We start from the raw sequence: 16,961 nt of genomic DNA on the forward strand, positions 1-16,961 counted from the left end.
ATAGCATGTTAAAATAAATCTCTAAAGCACATCAAAACCGAATTACTTCTTGCGATAAGTGTGCTCAGGGTCATTCTGGTCAAGATGCGCACAGCTCTCCAAAAGCGCACGCGTCTCCAATGGCGCACATACTACTTTCTAAAGGAGAGACATTGTTAGAATATACACAAAAAGGTGTACATATGGCCTCCGGGTTGTAATTCAATGTTTTTTTAAGTTGTTTTTCTTTCTTAGAAATGTTTCCCTTTTTTCTCTATATGCAGCCCTTTTTCGTGTCTGAACAAGAGGGGACAAATTCAATTGGTTCGCCGCGAGTTTGTACCAAATGGATGGCAACAATCTGGTCAGCGAGTTTTTAGACTTTGATTGCCCTCTCCAAAGGTCCTTCAAACAAAAGCTTAAGACGAAAATAAAGCCCCACCTGGTACTTCTGTTTGCTAAAATAATAATAAATAGATTTCGTTTAATAAATAATTACAACAGATGTAAAGTGAAGTAGTAGAAGTGTTAATCACGAGACTGGTGCAGGTATCACCTGCTCTCGAGCTAGCTTAGTTTATTGTTAAATATTGTTAAATCACTTTCGTACCAACTCTTTCCCGATATCTCCCATTTCCACAGCAACTGGGCTGTCTATGTTTGCCTATACTTTGCATAACAAGCAAGACACTACACAACACTGATAAAAATCAAGGGGGAAGACTGACAGCTCACACCTGTCCATTGTACCCGAATATGGATTTGGCATCAATGATTATTTGTAAAGCGGTAATATTTAGTTTACTTTGGACTTTTCGTGCCTTTTATAACAGCAAGGCAACATCTCCTATCTACTTGGCATATTTGTCCATTTTATTGAAAGCATATGGTTATCAGAGTGCTCCCAAAATACATATTTAGATAGAAAGTTAAGGTTTGCTTTTGTGTTCACTTGTAGGCAATCTAAAATGATAGCCTATACTGTTTGTCTTACAGGGCTACCAAACGCTTTCTCTATATCATTCACAGAATGGGGAACATATATCTTGATAATGAAGATACAATTTAAGTATGTTTTAATTTTAAAATATATTTTATTTTATAAAAATAGAATGCGCTCTTGATTTTCAGGTGATACTGTTTTTTTTGGAGATGTCAAAGCGCACAGAATCACTACCACGTCAAAGCATACACAAAGCTTTTATGGACTAGACAAAGAGATAGAACCTTTGTCTTGTTACCACAGACCAAACGTTTCACTCCTTCAATAATTGTTTGTGACGTGAGCCCCTGCGTAATGTCGCGCAGCACAACACCTTTCCAAGCGCAATCTCTTTCAAAATGTAAATATTCGAAAGCATATTTGTGGATTAATTCTTTGTGGGCACATATCATATAGATTATTGTGAATGTGCATTTTTTTGTAATTTTTGTAAGCGCCAAATTGTTCGAAAAAGAAATCATAACTGCTAGAGGAAAGCTGTTGTTTGTCACGGTTCAACTAAGTGCCAAATAGTTTGGCGCACGGCCCCTACAGTGTCTCCAAGCAAACCCAGTTATCAAGTGTGAAGTTTTAATGATGTTTGAGATTTTTGGGGAATTCTACAAGAAATGAAAGTGAAAATTTGAGAACGGTTGTGCTGTATATTAATGAAACAAATCATTATGAATAAATCACCATATATAGGCCTGTGTAGGCTACCCATCTGTGTCCAATTTATCCAAACTGAATGAAATGATACGGGGTGGTGGATGATATTTGAATAGCAATTATGTTCTGCACTCACAGATAAAAGCACGAAACTGTGCTGAAACTCGAAATGAACGATGGCATAGCAGAGGGAATACTCTTATTTTGCTTTGGTCGTGTGCGTATTGGGAGGAAAAACACATACCATCAGTTTGTATCCAAGTGGAGTAATGAAATATATATCACTTTATTGGTACATACATCATTTCAAATCAAATTGCATTGGTCTCACATACACATATTTAGCAGATGTTATTGCGGGTGTAGCGAAATGCTCGTGTTCCTAGCTCCAACAGTGCAGTACTATCTAACAGTATTTATTGGTTTTAGATTAAGAACCACCCGAAAACGTTGCTAAATAGCTGCTTAAACTCATTTCAGATGTATCATTAGGGAAATGCTTTATACATCTCCAAGCAATGCAAATTAGGCTACTTGGCAAACTTGGCAACTTAGGGTACTTGGAAAATTAGGCACTTGGCAGCTGCTGTTGATCCAGGCGCACTCTATACAGACAGATAAGATAAAGGGGACATAAAATGGCAGAGTTGCGCATCAACTCTCCATTGTCCGCAGCACTTATATAGCCTACAGAAGGTACAGAAGAACCCTGAGATGAGAGAACGGACGCCTGTCACAAATTAATACAGCCAGGCAGTGCATCAACAAAGTGAAGCCAAAAGACACGCGACTCCTTCCCACTCAACCCAAGCTGTATCTGTCATAGGTAAGTGATGTTGTACATCAGGGCACATATACATTTTTTCCTCCATGTATGTTTGTAAAGGGTATTTGGGATTTTGTTTAATGTAGGCCTAATCTCATTATTTTCATGATCTCGTTTCAATGCCATATCATGATTTTATTTTGCAGAATGTCACCCAAATTGCTGTGCGACTCTGTTAAGCGGTGCCTAACTAAAGAAGCAGTGAGGGCTGACGTAAGTTCTCCAGAGGACAAGCCAGAAGAAGAATTCACTGTGGTCAACATCAGTAATTACAGAAAGAAATTGACACATCATGGGGAAAAATGCAAAAATCGAATGAAATCAAAAACAGGGTTAAAACTTCCCAGACAGAGGGTAAATCGTAGGACGAAGGCAAACGACAGGGAAAGGCATCGCATGCACGGTCTCAACTCCGCATTGGATGTTCTGAGAAGCATCCTGCCTGCTCTGCCGGACGATGCCCAACTGACCAAGATTGAAACGTTGCGTCTTGCGCACAACTACATTTGGGCACTGACTGAGACTTTGCGCATGGCTGATCACTTCGGTGAAATTCCTGACTATCTTCACCACCACCATGACTCTTACTTACCCGTATCACAGGTTTGCATGGAACATATGGCGAGTCCAACAAGTGTGAGCTCACCTGAGTGCGATTCAACATCCCCATCGTCCACTTGGCATGGGAATTCAGCGGACACGTGGGTGGATTTCAACCATCGAGAACATAATAAACAATATTGGGATGAGTCAAACGGTTTTTACAAGGAGGAATCCAGCGCTTTTCCTTTTGCATTTTATTTCACAATCAATGATCGATGAAAGACAATGGCATCTTAATCAAACCAAAGCTTGATTTCATCTTTAATTTTAATATTTAAAGCTTGATTTAATTGTAATGATATATATTTGATTAGCACTTAAATTACCAATATTCTTGTACTTGTTAGTGTTAGTCTCTCTTGCACTTAGCAGAGGTAAATTGGTTGTAGCCTAGAAATGAATCTGGACATAAATATTTTATAATGCATGTAAGGCCTAACCTTGGTAAGTAAATACCTTACATAAGATCATTAAAAACCACTACAGGATTGGTGTCCCCCCCACGGGACTGATAAGCTAATGTAGGCTAATGTGATTAGCATGAGGTTGTAAGTAACATGAACATTTCTCAGGACAATTCTTGTTAATCTAACTGCACTGTCCAATTTACAGTAGCTATTACAGTGAAAGAATACCATGCTATTGTTTGAGGAGAGTGCACAATTATGAACTTGAAAATGTACTAATAAACCAATTAGGCACATTTGGGCAGTCTTGATAAATGCAATGGTTCATTGGATCAGTCTAACACAATGTACATACACTGCTGCTATTTAGTGGCCAAAATCTAAATTGGGCCTGGGCTGGAATAATACATTATAGCCTTTCTCTTGCATTTCAAAGATTATGGTATAAAAAACAAACAAAGAAACACATGTTTTTTTCTTTGTATGATCTTTTACCATATCTAATGTGTTATATTATCCAACATTAATTTCACATTTCCACAAACTTGTGTTTTCTTTCAAATGGTATCAAGAATATGCATATCCTTGCTTCTGGTCCTGAGCTACAGGCAGTTAGATTTGGGTATGTTATTTTATGCAAAAATTGGAAAAAAGGGACGGATCAAGGAACTTGTCTGTTGGCCCTGCATTAAAAAACAAAATTGGTTGAAGAAAATTGTGATAAATAAAAAATGTATACCAGTTTCATTTAAGGAACAAACATTTTACAGCTGTGCCATATAGAGTGCAAAATAGTTGGGAAGAGATTTTCGATGTACCGATTACATGGCACATGGTTTATGAACTGATACACAAAACAACGCCGGATTGAAAACTTAGAATTTTCAATTGAAATCATTACACAAAATTCTTGCAACCAATAGAATGTTATATATATGGGGGATACAACCATCCCAGCTCTGCAGATTTTGTTGTGAAGAGCCGGAACCATTAGATCATTTGTTTTGGTACTGTCCATATCAAGCTTGTTTTTGGTCTCAGGTCCAGGAATGGTTGAAGAAGTGCAACATTTACCTGGAGCTAACTCTGCAGATAGCACTACTGGGTGTTTTGAAAAGTCATAGTCAATCGATCAATAATACAATAACACTTTTAGCAAAAAAAAAATATCTTTAATTTACAATCTGTAGAAACTATGAGAATAGAAAGGATCAGAACTTTTGTGAACATCACAGCACAGTTGAAAAATACAGTATATGGCAAATAGAAAATGGATGGGATTAAAACCAACAAGATAACTAATGTAAAATATACCGTGTCAGTAAAATTTATATAGATTCAGAACTTTTGTGAAACAGCATAGTTAAAAATATTTGGAAAAATAGAAATCAAACTGGATGGTCTTCAGAGATAGAAGGGAGGGGTTGATGGTAGCTGAAGGGTGCGATTAAAAACAAACAAAAGATAACTATTGTAAAATACATTGTGTCCATAAACATGATATCGTATGTATAAGCTGGAAGTAGAATCCTAAATGTTGTTGTCCATTAGTTTACTCCAATTAGGGGAGGAGTGGTAGGGTTAGGGGAAAATAATAAAGATATGTATATATATTTAAATGTTGTACTTTTCTTAAATGTAGTTTTGTATCAAGATAATTACGTTTTAAAAAGGTAAAGTTTTTGCTGTGAGCCAATGAGGTAACCTAGGTAACCACATGTTTTTTCTGCACAGGCAGGCATAATGTACATCTAATACTAATGTTCTATCTAATACGGACTGGAACTTGGGGTGAAGCATAAACAAAATGCTCATCCTATTTTAAACATTGGGTGGTGGAAATGATGTAGAATTTATATTTGATTAGACACATTTTATTTGACCTTGTTTCAATGTTGAAAGTAAAATGGTATGTATATATCAACATCATGCCATCTACCTAAATAAAAAGGTAAATTGAAATAAAATGTGAAGCCACCACCTCCTACTGACATATTAGGGGTAATGCACTTCAGTGTAAACAAGTCCACCATCCAGATGCCTACCTCTATGTACCCTGCTTAGCTTTGGAAAAAAGCTGTGTTTGTTTCAGCTGAGCTGTCATGTCAACACTTGTAGATGGTGATCAGTTTTCATACTCATTTGCGTAGACAACCTAAATAACGTTAAACAGTTGAATGTAACTAACTTTTCTTACACAAGCTGTATGTGACAGTAAATTCAGAGTGAGGTTGGGTTTATGTAGGGGACATTAACATCTGATTTGCCCAAAGGACACCATCATTTCAATGTGAAGCTAGGTATACTATCATTCATCCATGTTTGATTGGTTCTTTTGGAAGTAGTTACCATTAGACCTATAAATAGGATGCCTAATTCATGATATTGATAATAAACTTTTATCTTTGGATATTGTCTTTTATATATGTTATTCATAATATACTATATATATATACACAGTGCATTCGGAAACTATTCAGACCGCTTGACTTTTTCTACATTTTGTTACGTTACAGCCTTATTCTAAAATGGATTAAATCATGTTTTTTCCCACAATCTACACACAATACCCCATAATGACAAAGCAAAAACAGTTTAAAAAAAATAAAAAACAGAAATACCTTATTTACATAAGTATTCAGACCTTTTCCTATGAGACTCGAAATTGAGATCAGGTGCATCCTGTTTCCATTGATCATCCTTGAGATGTTTCTACAACTTGATTGGAGTCCACCTGGGGTATATTCAATTGATTGGACATGATTTGGAAAGACACACACCTGCCTATATAAGGTCCCACAGGTGACAGTGCATGTCAGAGCAAAAACCAAGCCATGAGGTCAAAGGAATTGTCGTAGAGCTCCGAGACAGGATTGTGTTAAGGCACAGATCTGGAGAAAGGTACCAAAACATTTCTGCAGCATTGAAGGTCCCCAAGAACACAGTGGCCTCCATCATTCTTAAATGGAAGAAGTTTGGAACCACCAAGACTCTTCCTAGAGCTGGGCGCAGTCCAAACTGAGCAATCGGGGGAGAAGGCCCTTGGTCAGGGAGGTGACCACGAACCTGATGATCACTCTGACAGAGCTCCAGAGTGCCTCTGTGGAGATGGTGGAACCTTCCCGAAGGACAACCATGTCTGCAGCACTCCACCAATCAGGACTTTATGGTAGAGTGGCCAGACGGAAGCCACTCCTCAGTAAAAGGCACAGCCCGCTTGGAGTTTGCCAAAAGGCACCTAAAGGACACTCAGACCATGAGAAACAAGATTCTCTGGTCTGATGAAACCAAGATTGAACTCTTTGGCCTGAATGTCAAGCGTCACATCTGGAGGAAACCTAGCACCATCCCTACGGTGGAGCATGGTGGTGGCAGCATCATGCTGTGGGGATGTTTTTCAGCGGCAGGGACTTGGAGACTAGTCAGAATCGAGGGAAAGATGAACCGAGTGAAGTATAAAGAGATCCTTGATCAAAACCTTCTCCAGAGCGAACAGTACCTCAGACTTGGGTGAAGGGTCACCTTCCAACAGGACAACGACCCTAAGCACACAGCCAAGACAATGCAGGAGTGACTCCCGAGTGGCACAGCAGTCTAAGGCACTGCATCTCAGTGCTAGAGGTATCACTACAGACACCCTGGTTCAAATTCAGGCTGTATCACAACTGGCTGTGATTGGGAGTCTCGTAGGGCGGTGCACAATTGGCCCAGCGTCGTCTGGGTTTGGCCAGTGTAGGCTGTCATTGTAAATAAGAATTTGTTCTTAATGAACTGACTTGCCTAGTTAAATATATGTTCAATTAAAAAAATATATATACAGTGTTGTAACGGTGTGCAAATAGTTAAAGTATAAAATGGAAAATACATAAATAAATATGGGTTCTTGTGGCAACAGGTCACACAATTTTTTTTTTTGTTGTTTTACCCATTTCCCCCCCCCCCCCAATTTTGTGATATCCAATTGCTAGCTTGTCTCATCGCTGCAACTCCCCAATGGGCACAGGAGAGGCAAAGGTTGAGTCATGCATCCTCTGAAACATGACCCGCCAAACTGCGCTTTTTAACACCCACCCGCTTAGCCCGGTAGCCAGCTGCACAAGTGTCAGAGTTCAACAGAGTTCACTGTTCAACTGACGACCAAAGTCAGCCTGCAGGCGCCCGGCCTGCCACAAGGAGTTGCTAGAGGGCAAGGGCCAAGTAAAGCCCCCCCCCCGTCCAAACCCTCACTTAACAACGCTGGGGCAATTGTGCGCCGCCCCATGGGACTCCCAGTCACGGCCAGTTTTGACACAGCCTGGGATTGAACCCGGGTCTGTAGAGGCCTCAAGACCGCTCCACCACTCAGGAGAGGTCACACATCTTACTGCTGTGATGGCACACTGTGGTATTTCACCCAGTAGATATGAGAGTTTCTCAAAATTGGATTTGTTTTACATTTCTTTGTGGGTCTGTGTAATCTGAGGGAAATGTGTCTAATATGGTCATACATTTGGCAGGAGGTTAGGAAGTGCAGCTCAGTTTCCACCTCATTTTGTGGGCAGTGTGCACATAGTCTGTCTTCTGTTGAGAGCCAGGTCTGCTTACGTCAGCCTCTCTCATTAGCAAGGCTATGTTCACTGAGTCTATACATGGTCAAAGCTTTCTTTAATCTTGGGTCAGTCACGGTATTCTGCCACTGTGTACTCTCTGTTTAGGGTCAAATAGCATTCTAGTTTGCTCAGTTTTTTTGTTAATTATTTCCAATCTGTTAAGTAATTATCTTCTTATTTTCTCATGATTGGTTGGGTCTAATTGTGTTGCTGTCCTGGGGCTCTGTGGGGTCTGTTTGTGTTTGTGATCAGAGCCCCAGGACCAGCTTGCTTAGGGGACTCTTCTCCAGGTTCATCTCTCTGAAGGTGATGGCTTTGTTATGGAAGGTTTGGGAATCGCTTCCTTTTAGGTGGTTGTAGAATTTGGATTTTGATAATTAGCGGGTATAGGCCTAATTATACTCTGCATCCATTATTTGGTATTTTACGTTGTGCACAGAAGATATTTTTGCAGAATTCTGCTTGCAGAGTCTCAATTTGATGTTTGTTCCGTTTTGTGAATTCTTGGTTGGTGAGCAGATCCCAGACCTCACAACCATAAAAGGCAATGGGTTCAATAACTGATTTAAGTAATTTTTAGCCAGATCCTAATTGGTATGTCTATTTTGATATTCCTTTTGATGGTGTTAAAGGCCCTTTGTGCCTTGTCTTTCAGATCGTTCACAGCTTTGTGGATGTATAGTTTTTTGTGTGTGTTCTAGGGCAACGGTGTCTAGATGGAATTTGTATTTGTGGTCCTGGCAACTGGACCTTTTTTGGAAGACCATTATTTTTGTCTTACTGAGATTTACTGTCAGGGCCCAGGTTTGACAGAATATGTACAGAACATCTAGGTGCTGCTATAGGACCTCCTTGGTTGGGGACAGAAGCACCAGATCATCAGCAGTAGACATTCGACTTCAGATTGTAGTAAGATGAGGCCATGTGCTGTAGACTGTTCTAGTGCCAATTTGTTGATATATACAGTTGAAGTTGGAAGTTTACATACACTTAGGTTGGAGTCATTAAAACTCGTTTTTCAACCACTCCACAAATTTCTTGTTAACAAACTATAGCTTTGGAAAGTCGGTTAGGACATCTACTTTGTGCATGACACAAGTCATTTTTCCAACAATTGTTTACAGACAGATTATTTCACTGTATCACAATTCCAGTGGGTCAGAAGTTTACATACACTAAGTTGACTGTGCCTTTAAACAGCTTGGAAAATTACAGAAAATGATGTCATGGCTTTAGAAGCTTCTGATAGGCTAATTGACATAATTTGAGTCAATTGGAGGTGTACCTGTGGAACTATTTCAAGGCCTACCTTCAAACTCAGTGCCTCTTTGCTTGACATCATGGGAAAATCAAAAGAAATCAGCTAAGACCTCAGAAAAAAATTTGTAGACCTCCACAAGTCTGGTTCATCCTTGGGAGCAATTTCCAAATACCTGAAGGTACCACGTTCATCTATACAAACAACAGTACGCAAGTATAAACACCATGGGACCATGCAGCTGTCATACCACTCAGGAAGGAGACGCGTTCTGTCTCCTAGAGATGAACGTACTTTGATGCGAAAAGTGCAAATCAATCCCAGAACAACAGCAAAGAACCTTGTGAAGATGCTGGAGGAAACAGGTACAAAAGTATCTATATTCACAGTAAAACGAACCCTATATCGACATAACCTGAAAGGCCGCTCAGCAAGGAAGAAGCCACTGCTCCAAAACTGCCATAAAAAGCCACACGACGGTTTGCAACTGCACATGGGGACAAAGAGCGTACTTTTTGGAGAAATGTCCACTGGTCTGATGAAACAGAAATAGAACTGTTTGGCAATAATGATCATTGTTATGTTTGGAGGGAAAAGCTTGCAAGCCGAAGAACAACATCCCAACCGTGAAGCACGGGGGTGGCAGCATCATGTTGTGGGGGTGCTTTGCTGCAGGAGGGACTGGTGCACTTCACAAAATAGATGGCATCATGAGGAGGAAAATTATGTGGATATAGTGAAGCAACATCTCAAGACATCAATCAGGAAGTTAAAGCTTGGTCACAAATGGGTCTTCCAAATGGACAATGACCCCAAGCATACTTCCAAAGTTGTGGCAAAATGGCTTGAGGACAACAAAGTCAAGGTATTGGAGTGGCCATTACAAAGCCCTGACCTCAATCCTATAGAACATTTGTGGGCAGAACTGAAAAAGCATGTGCGAGCAAGGAGGCCTTACAAACCTGACTCAGTTACACCAGCTCTGTCAGGAGGAATGGGCCAAAATTCAACCAGCTTGTGGAAGGCTACCCGAAACGTTTGGCCCAAGTTAAACAATTTAAAGGCAATGCTACCAAATACTAATTGAGTGTATGTAAACTTCTGACCCACTGGGAATGTGATGAAAGAAATAAAATCTGAAATAAATCATTCTCTCTACTATTATTCTGACATTTCACATTCTTAAAATAAGAGGTGATCCTAACTGACCGAAGACAGGGGATTTTTACTAGGATTAAATGTCTTGAATTGTGAAAAACTTAGTTTAAATGTATTTGGCTAAGGTGTATGTACATTTCCGACTTCAACTGTATGCTGAAGGGGGGAGGGGGGGATCATGCTGCATCCCTGTCTCAACCCATGGCCCTGTGGAAAGAAATGTGTGTCTTTTTTGCCAATTTTAACCGCACACTTGTTGTTTGTGTACATGGATTTAATAATGTTGAATGTTTTTCCCCCAACACCACCTTCCATCAATTTGTGTAGCAGACCCTAATGCCAAATTGAGTCAATTGAAATCAACAAAGCATGAGAAGACTTTGCCTTTGTTTTGGTTTGTTTGTTTGTCAATTAGGGTGTGCAGGGTGAATACGTGGTCTGTCATACAGTCATTTGGTAAAAAGCCAATTTGACATTTGCTAAGTACATTGTTTTCACTGAGGAAATGTACAAGTCTGCTGATAATGATAGTGCAGAGGATTTTCTCAAGGTTGCTGTTGACGCATATCCCATGGTAGTTATTGGGGTCAAATTTGTCTCCACTTTTGTGGATTGGGGTGATCAGTCCTTGGTTCCAAATATTGGGGCAATGCCAGAGCTGAGGATGATGCTAAAGAGTTTAAGAATAGCCAATTGGAATTTGTGATCTGTATATTTTATCATTTCATTTAGGATACCATCAACACCACAGGCCTTTTTGGGTTGGAGGGTTTGTATTTTGTCCTGTAGTTCATTCAATGTAATTAGAGAATCCAGTGGGTTCTAGTCATCTGTAATAGTTGATTCTTAGATTTACATTTGATCATGTATATGTTTTTGCTGTTTGTTCTTTGTTATAGAACCAAAACGATTGGAGAAGTGGTTTATCCATACGTCTCTGTTTTGGATAGATAACTCTTCATGTTGTTTGTTTAGTGTGTTCCAATTTTCCCAGAAGTGGTTAGATTCTATGAATTCTTCAATTACACTGAGCTTATTTCTGATGTGCTGTTCCTTCTTTTTTTTGTAGTGTATTTCTGTATTGTTTTAGAGATTCAACATAGTGAAGACGTAGGCTTAGGTTTTCTGGGTCTCTGTGTTTTTGGTTGAATAGGTTTCCCAATTTCTTTATCAGGTTTTTGCATTCTCCATCAAACCATTTGTCATTGCTGCAAATTTTCTTAGGTTGTCTGCTTGAAGTTGTTTGATTTTATATGAAAGCTGAGAGGTCAAATATACTGTTTAGGTTTTCTACTGCCAATTTAAACCTTCACTATTACAGTGAAACGTTTTGTCCAGGAAGATGTCTAAAAGGGATTGAATTTGTTGTTGCCTAATTGTTCTTTGGTAGGTTTCTACACTACTTTCCTTCCATCTATAGCATTTCTTAATATTAGGCAGTTCCTTTGGATTTGATGCCTCATGATTGAGTATTGCTCTGTTCAAATAGACTGTGATTTTGCTGTGATCTGATAGGGGTGTCAGTGGGCTGACTGTGAACGCTCTGAGAGACTCTGGGTTGAGGTCAGTGATAAAGTAATCTACAGTACTACTGCCAAGGGATGTACTGTAGGTGTACCTACCATAAGAGTCCCCTCAAAGCCTACCATTGACGATGTACAGACCCAGCGTGCGACAGAGCTGCAGGAGTTGTGACCCGTTTTTGTTGGTTGTTTTATCATAGTTGTGTCTAGGGGGGCATATTTGGGAGGGAATGCTGTCACCTCCAGGTAGGTGTTTGTCCCCCTGTGTGCTGAGAGTGTCAGGTTCTTGTCCAGTTCTGGCATTTAGGTCGCCACAGACTAGTACATGTCCCTGGGCCTGGAAATGGTTGATCTCCCCCTCCAGGATGGAGAAGCTGTCATCGTTAAAGTATGAGGATTCTATTGGGGGGGATATAGGTAACACATGAGGACATTTTTCTCTGTTGAGATCATTTCCTTATTCATTTCTAACATTCTAACATGTAAAATGTTCCGGTTTTGACATGTTCCTTTCTATCCAGATGTAAAATGTTCCTGTTTTGACTAATTTAATATAGTGGGTTAGGTCTGCTCTATGCTAAATTAGCATACCCCCTGAGTCTCCTCCCTGTCATATTGAGGTGTCTAGCTATAAGTTAAACCTGATCAATCAAATGGATAGGTGTAAGCAATTATGGTAATTCAAAATGCCCTTAACGAGGTGTCTTCGCTAGACAGACACAAGGGGGGGTATTGATGAAGAGGAGAAGGAGGCCGTGCTGACCGAAATGCATGCTGGCCATTTCGAAGCGCATGATTGCCAAAATGAACCTATGCTTCTTCTGACGGGGAGTTGTCAAGGAGGTAGACAGCTGGACAAGTGAAATTACCTTTTGTTTATCAATCACATTCTATTATATCTGAAATTATTATGATTTCAATTAATGTCATGTCAGAGAGCACACAATGTTTCAATTTGTAAGTTTTTGCTTAAAGGTCAGTACCCTGTCTAGCCTGCCAGAAGTTTGAGATGGCGAAGACTGTGGAGACGGAGTTGAAGCCCATCAAAGTTGTTTCACCATGGCACTTGATCGGTAAGTGTCCCAATTCAAATTTTGCCCTGATAAGTTGTTTTGTAATGGTTTCTTTATTTGACCACAGCAGAGTTCAATATTATAGAATGTGTGTGTGTGTCAGTATCCTTACAAATATGAAAATATGCATACTGTATGACACAGATACGTGTAAGAATAAAGTAATCGTCTCTAACACTTTAAATGTTAGGGGTAGACCTCCTCGGACCCTTCACGAAATCCAGGAACGGCAACAGCTGGTGTCTGACGGCGACCGATCACTTTACCAAGTGGGTGGAGGCAATACCCATTAAGGTCAGTAAAGAAAGAGTATGTGCTTAACTCTCAATTCCCTTCTGAAACCCATTAAAAAGGGTGCTTGGAACCAAAAATAGATTTTCGTTTTGTATGATACCCATCAAGGACGAGACTAGAGAGGCCACCTCCAAGGCGATGGTGGACATCTTCAACACCCACGGTTCTCCTTGAGTGACAGAGGTCAAGGTACGGATGTTATAGGTTATATTCTGCCACCAATGGTTTGTTTTATTTATTTTTTGCAATTATACATTTTTTCTTCCATGGTACATAATCAGACATATTTCAATATCTTACATTGTCAATAGATATCGGTTTCCTACCCCCGAGTACGGACGGGAGCCGCAGCTGTTGACTGAGGTAAACAATGCTATTGTATATACAATTATTGCATACACTGTAGTCTTTCAAATTTGTGATTGACTTAGTGTTGTTTGTCTATTGCTATTTTTGTATGACGTACTTTCAGATCACTGAAACCCCACCTGATGTGGTGAAAGTTGTCGAACCAGATCAGAACGTCTTGGAGTACTACCTTCAGGCATGGACTGAGAAGGATGTGGAGGTTTTTAAAAATGATTGTCCGCTGTTCATTTATTTTCTGGCCCGCCAAGAGATATGTAAGAAATTTATTTGTAATATGAAATATAATTGCATGTATTCCTGTCATCAATCAAGGTGAGACTGAACATGGACAGAGCGCAGGAGAAACAGAAGGAGAGCTACCGGAGCAGAATCAAGAAGGGGATCAAGTGCATCTGACATCTGGGAAAATAACTTGGTTTGGAAGAAGGACAAAAGGAAGGAAACCTCGCTGCTCTTTCGCTCCTAGCTGGGGTCACCATATGTTAAAGTGAATATAAAAAATCTCAGGTAATAACTATTTGCATTTGCGCACAAAATAACCTGAAGCTAGTTTAAGTTTCCCTAACACTGATATTTTTCTCTTTGTCTTCCTAGGGTTACCTCGGTGGAAGCCAACAATCTTCTCCAGTTGGAGCAGTTGGACAGTCGACCACTGGAAGCACTGATGCCTTACACTTCAGTGAAGCCCAATAGACAAAGTATGTTAAGCTTTGGTTGACATTTGAGAAAGCAAGAAATGGGAGTTACCCTAAGGTTATAAAAATGTACCTCTTCAATTTTCCTCTCAAAATGACTTTTGAACCATCGACTGTTCGAGCCCCGCAGGAGGTATCCCGTTCACCAGAACCAGTGAGTTCTGATCAGTCTGATTCTCTGTGCTCTGAGTCGGAGGGGGACCAGCTTGAGGTAGGCTATACCATCCAAAAGGGTTGAAAAGTACATATCTCCCATTTATAACACTGCACTAATCCATCAAATTTTCTCACAGTAAAGTGTGTTTGCTTGTTTACGTCTCTGTCTCCAACCCTGTTCTCTTTAACTCTGCTCCTGTTCTTCAGGACCTAGGGGTTCTGCCCAACACCCAGACGTGGATCCACCTGATGTCCTCCACTCCAAACCATCCTCCAACTTTTCATGACATCATCTACAGCTACTGTTGTTGTCATTGTCTGTTCAGAAAGCTTTCTTGCTCGATCATACTGGGCACATAATATGTGAGACACACAGATGAACTAAAAACACCAGCATTGCAAACCCTCAGAACAAAGAGAGCAGCAGTGCCTGGACTTTGCAGTCTCCTCTTCAAGTCCCCCTTCTGAGACTGGCTGTCTGTTAAGAACAAGTGACAGCCAGAACCTCCCACTCACACAGCAACCACCTCCTCTATATTCCTCACACCATAATTCAGCATTTTAGTCTATGATTGCCATGTGAGTGTACAAAAAATCTATGAAAATAAATTAATGACACAACTGTACCAAAACCTATCAAAGTTTATGTATTAAAATCTTAAATATTGCCAGGTTGGCTTTCACAGCTGTTTCATAAGGTGTTCATTATTGTAAGTTGTAAGGTATCCTTTGAAGGTATTTATTTGTTCCACATTATTCCTTGTTGTATCCTAAGACCTAGAATGGATCCATATATATTCAACCACAAGGGTGTACCAATGAACTCTGCGAGAGAGATTTAAAAAATAATAATAGAGTACTACTGAAATTACAGTATTTCTGTGTAGATAAGGGTTAAAATAAAACATGACAGCCAGACAAGCCAGTGTATGAATCAAACGGATTTGCATATAAATGGAGTGGAAATTAGCTGACTTCCTGATCTGTAAGGTAAGTAACTTTAATGTGTCAAGCAGATAACACATTTTCTTTACCATTTCCCGAAACGTAGCAATGTTTAAGACATGGATTTCATGTTGTAATGTTAACAAGGTACCCAAAAGTAGTTCAAATGAATGTTTTCATTTTATTAGTGAAACAAAAATAGTTTAAACAGCAAAATTGTCGCAGAAATCAGCCTTGTTTGCATAGCGATGATGAAAAGAACGTCATTTAGGCTGTAATAGTTTATCGAATCCGATTGCGATGTGGAGGGGGACATTATTTGGCATGACAGGTCCTGTGCTGTCTGTCCTATTGTGGTATTAAGGTTGTGGTCCGGGTCTGAGGTGGGCTGTTCTGCTGGCTTCTCTGAGGGAGTGTCATGCTTTCTGTCACACCTTAGCTTTCTCACCTCATCCTTCAGCGCTGTTATCTGTGCCATGTGTTCCTCTCCCTCCTACTTCAGTGCTGTTAGCTGGGCTGGGTGTTCCTCTCTCACCTCCTTCAGTGCTGTTAGCTGGGCTGTGTGTTCCTCTCTCTCTTGCTTGATCTCTCTCACCTCAGTCTGGTGTGCAGCCAGCTCTCTCAGACAGCGGTCTATCTCCACCTTCAGCCCTCTGGGTCTTGGTGGGTGGGTGTTGTTGTGCGTGGAATAGTTCTCTGAGCTCCACCATCTCTCTCTCCAGCTCTATGAATTTATCTTTCTCAATAATGGAGGAGCAGTGCAGTTGTGGGACCTGGGTCTGTTCAGTGCTGGGGGGGGGGGTGTGACTCTCCTCTTGGTGCTACCCGTCTGCTGAGCAGTTTGAGGATGAGGTGTTATCAGGATGGGGGGGGGGTCGTCACCAAGAGAAAGCTTTTCCTGCTGAGCTCTCTGCATGAGGATGCCCTGCACGATTACTGTCCCAGACTTGTACACGTTGACAGAGGTTGTTTCAACTTCTAGTGTCTAGTATTCTGAGTTTCCACACTGGGCCAATACCCTCTCTCTTGACATAGGGGTAGTGTGCTCTTATAGTACTGTGCCATGCCAGGGGATGGTCTGTGTGGAAAATTAACTTGCTTACATTCCCCTCTTTGTAGCAGTCAGCAAAAAGTGTCTCTGGATTGTTCTTGAGGAGCATCTTTTTTTACTTATTGCATGCAGTGTTATTTTTTACACTACCGGTCAAAAGTTTTAGAACACTCATTCAAGGGTTTTTATTTATTTTTGCTATTATCTACATAGTAGAATAATAGTGAACACATCAAAACTATGAAATAACACATATGGAATCATGTAGTAACCAAAACAGTGTTAAAACTAAATATATTTTATATTTGAGATTCTTCAAATAGCCACCCTTTGCCTTGATGACGACCGTGACAGACTGTGCGTTTAATAATGTTCTAAATGACA

This window comes from Salvelinus alpinus, chromosome 3 (genome assembly GCF_045679555.1).
Source record: "Salvelinus alpinus chromosome 3, SLU_Salpinus.1, whole genome shotgun sequence".
NCBI classification, from domain to species: Eukaryota; Metazoa; Chordata; class Actinopteri; order Salmoniformes; family Salmonidae; genus Salvelinus; species Salvelinus alpinus.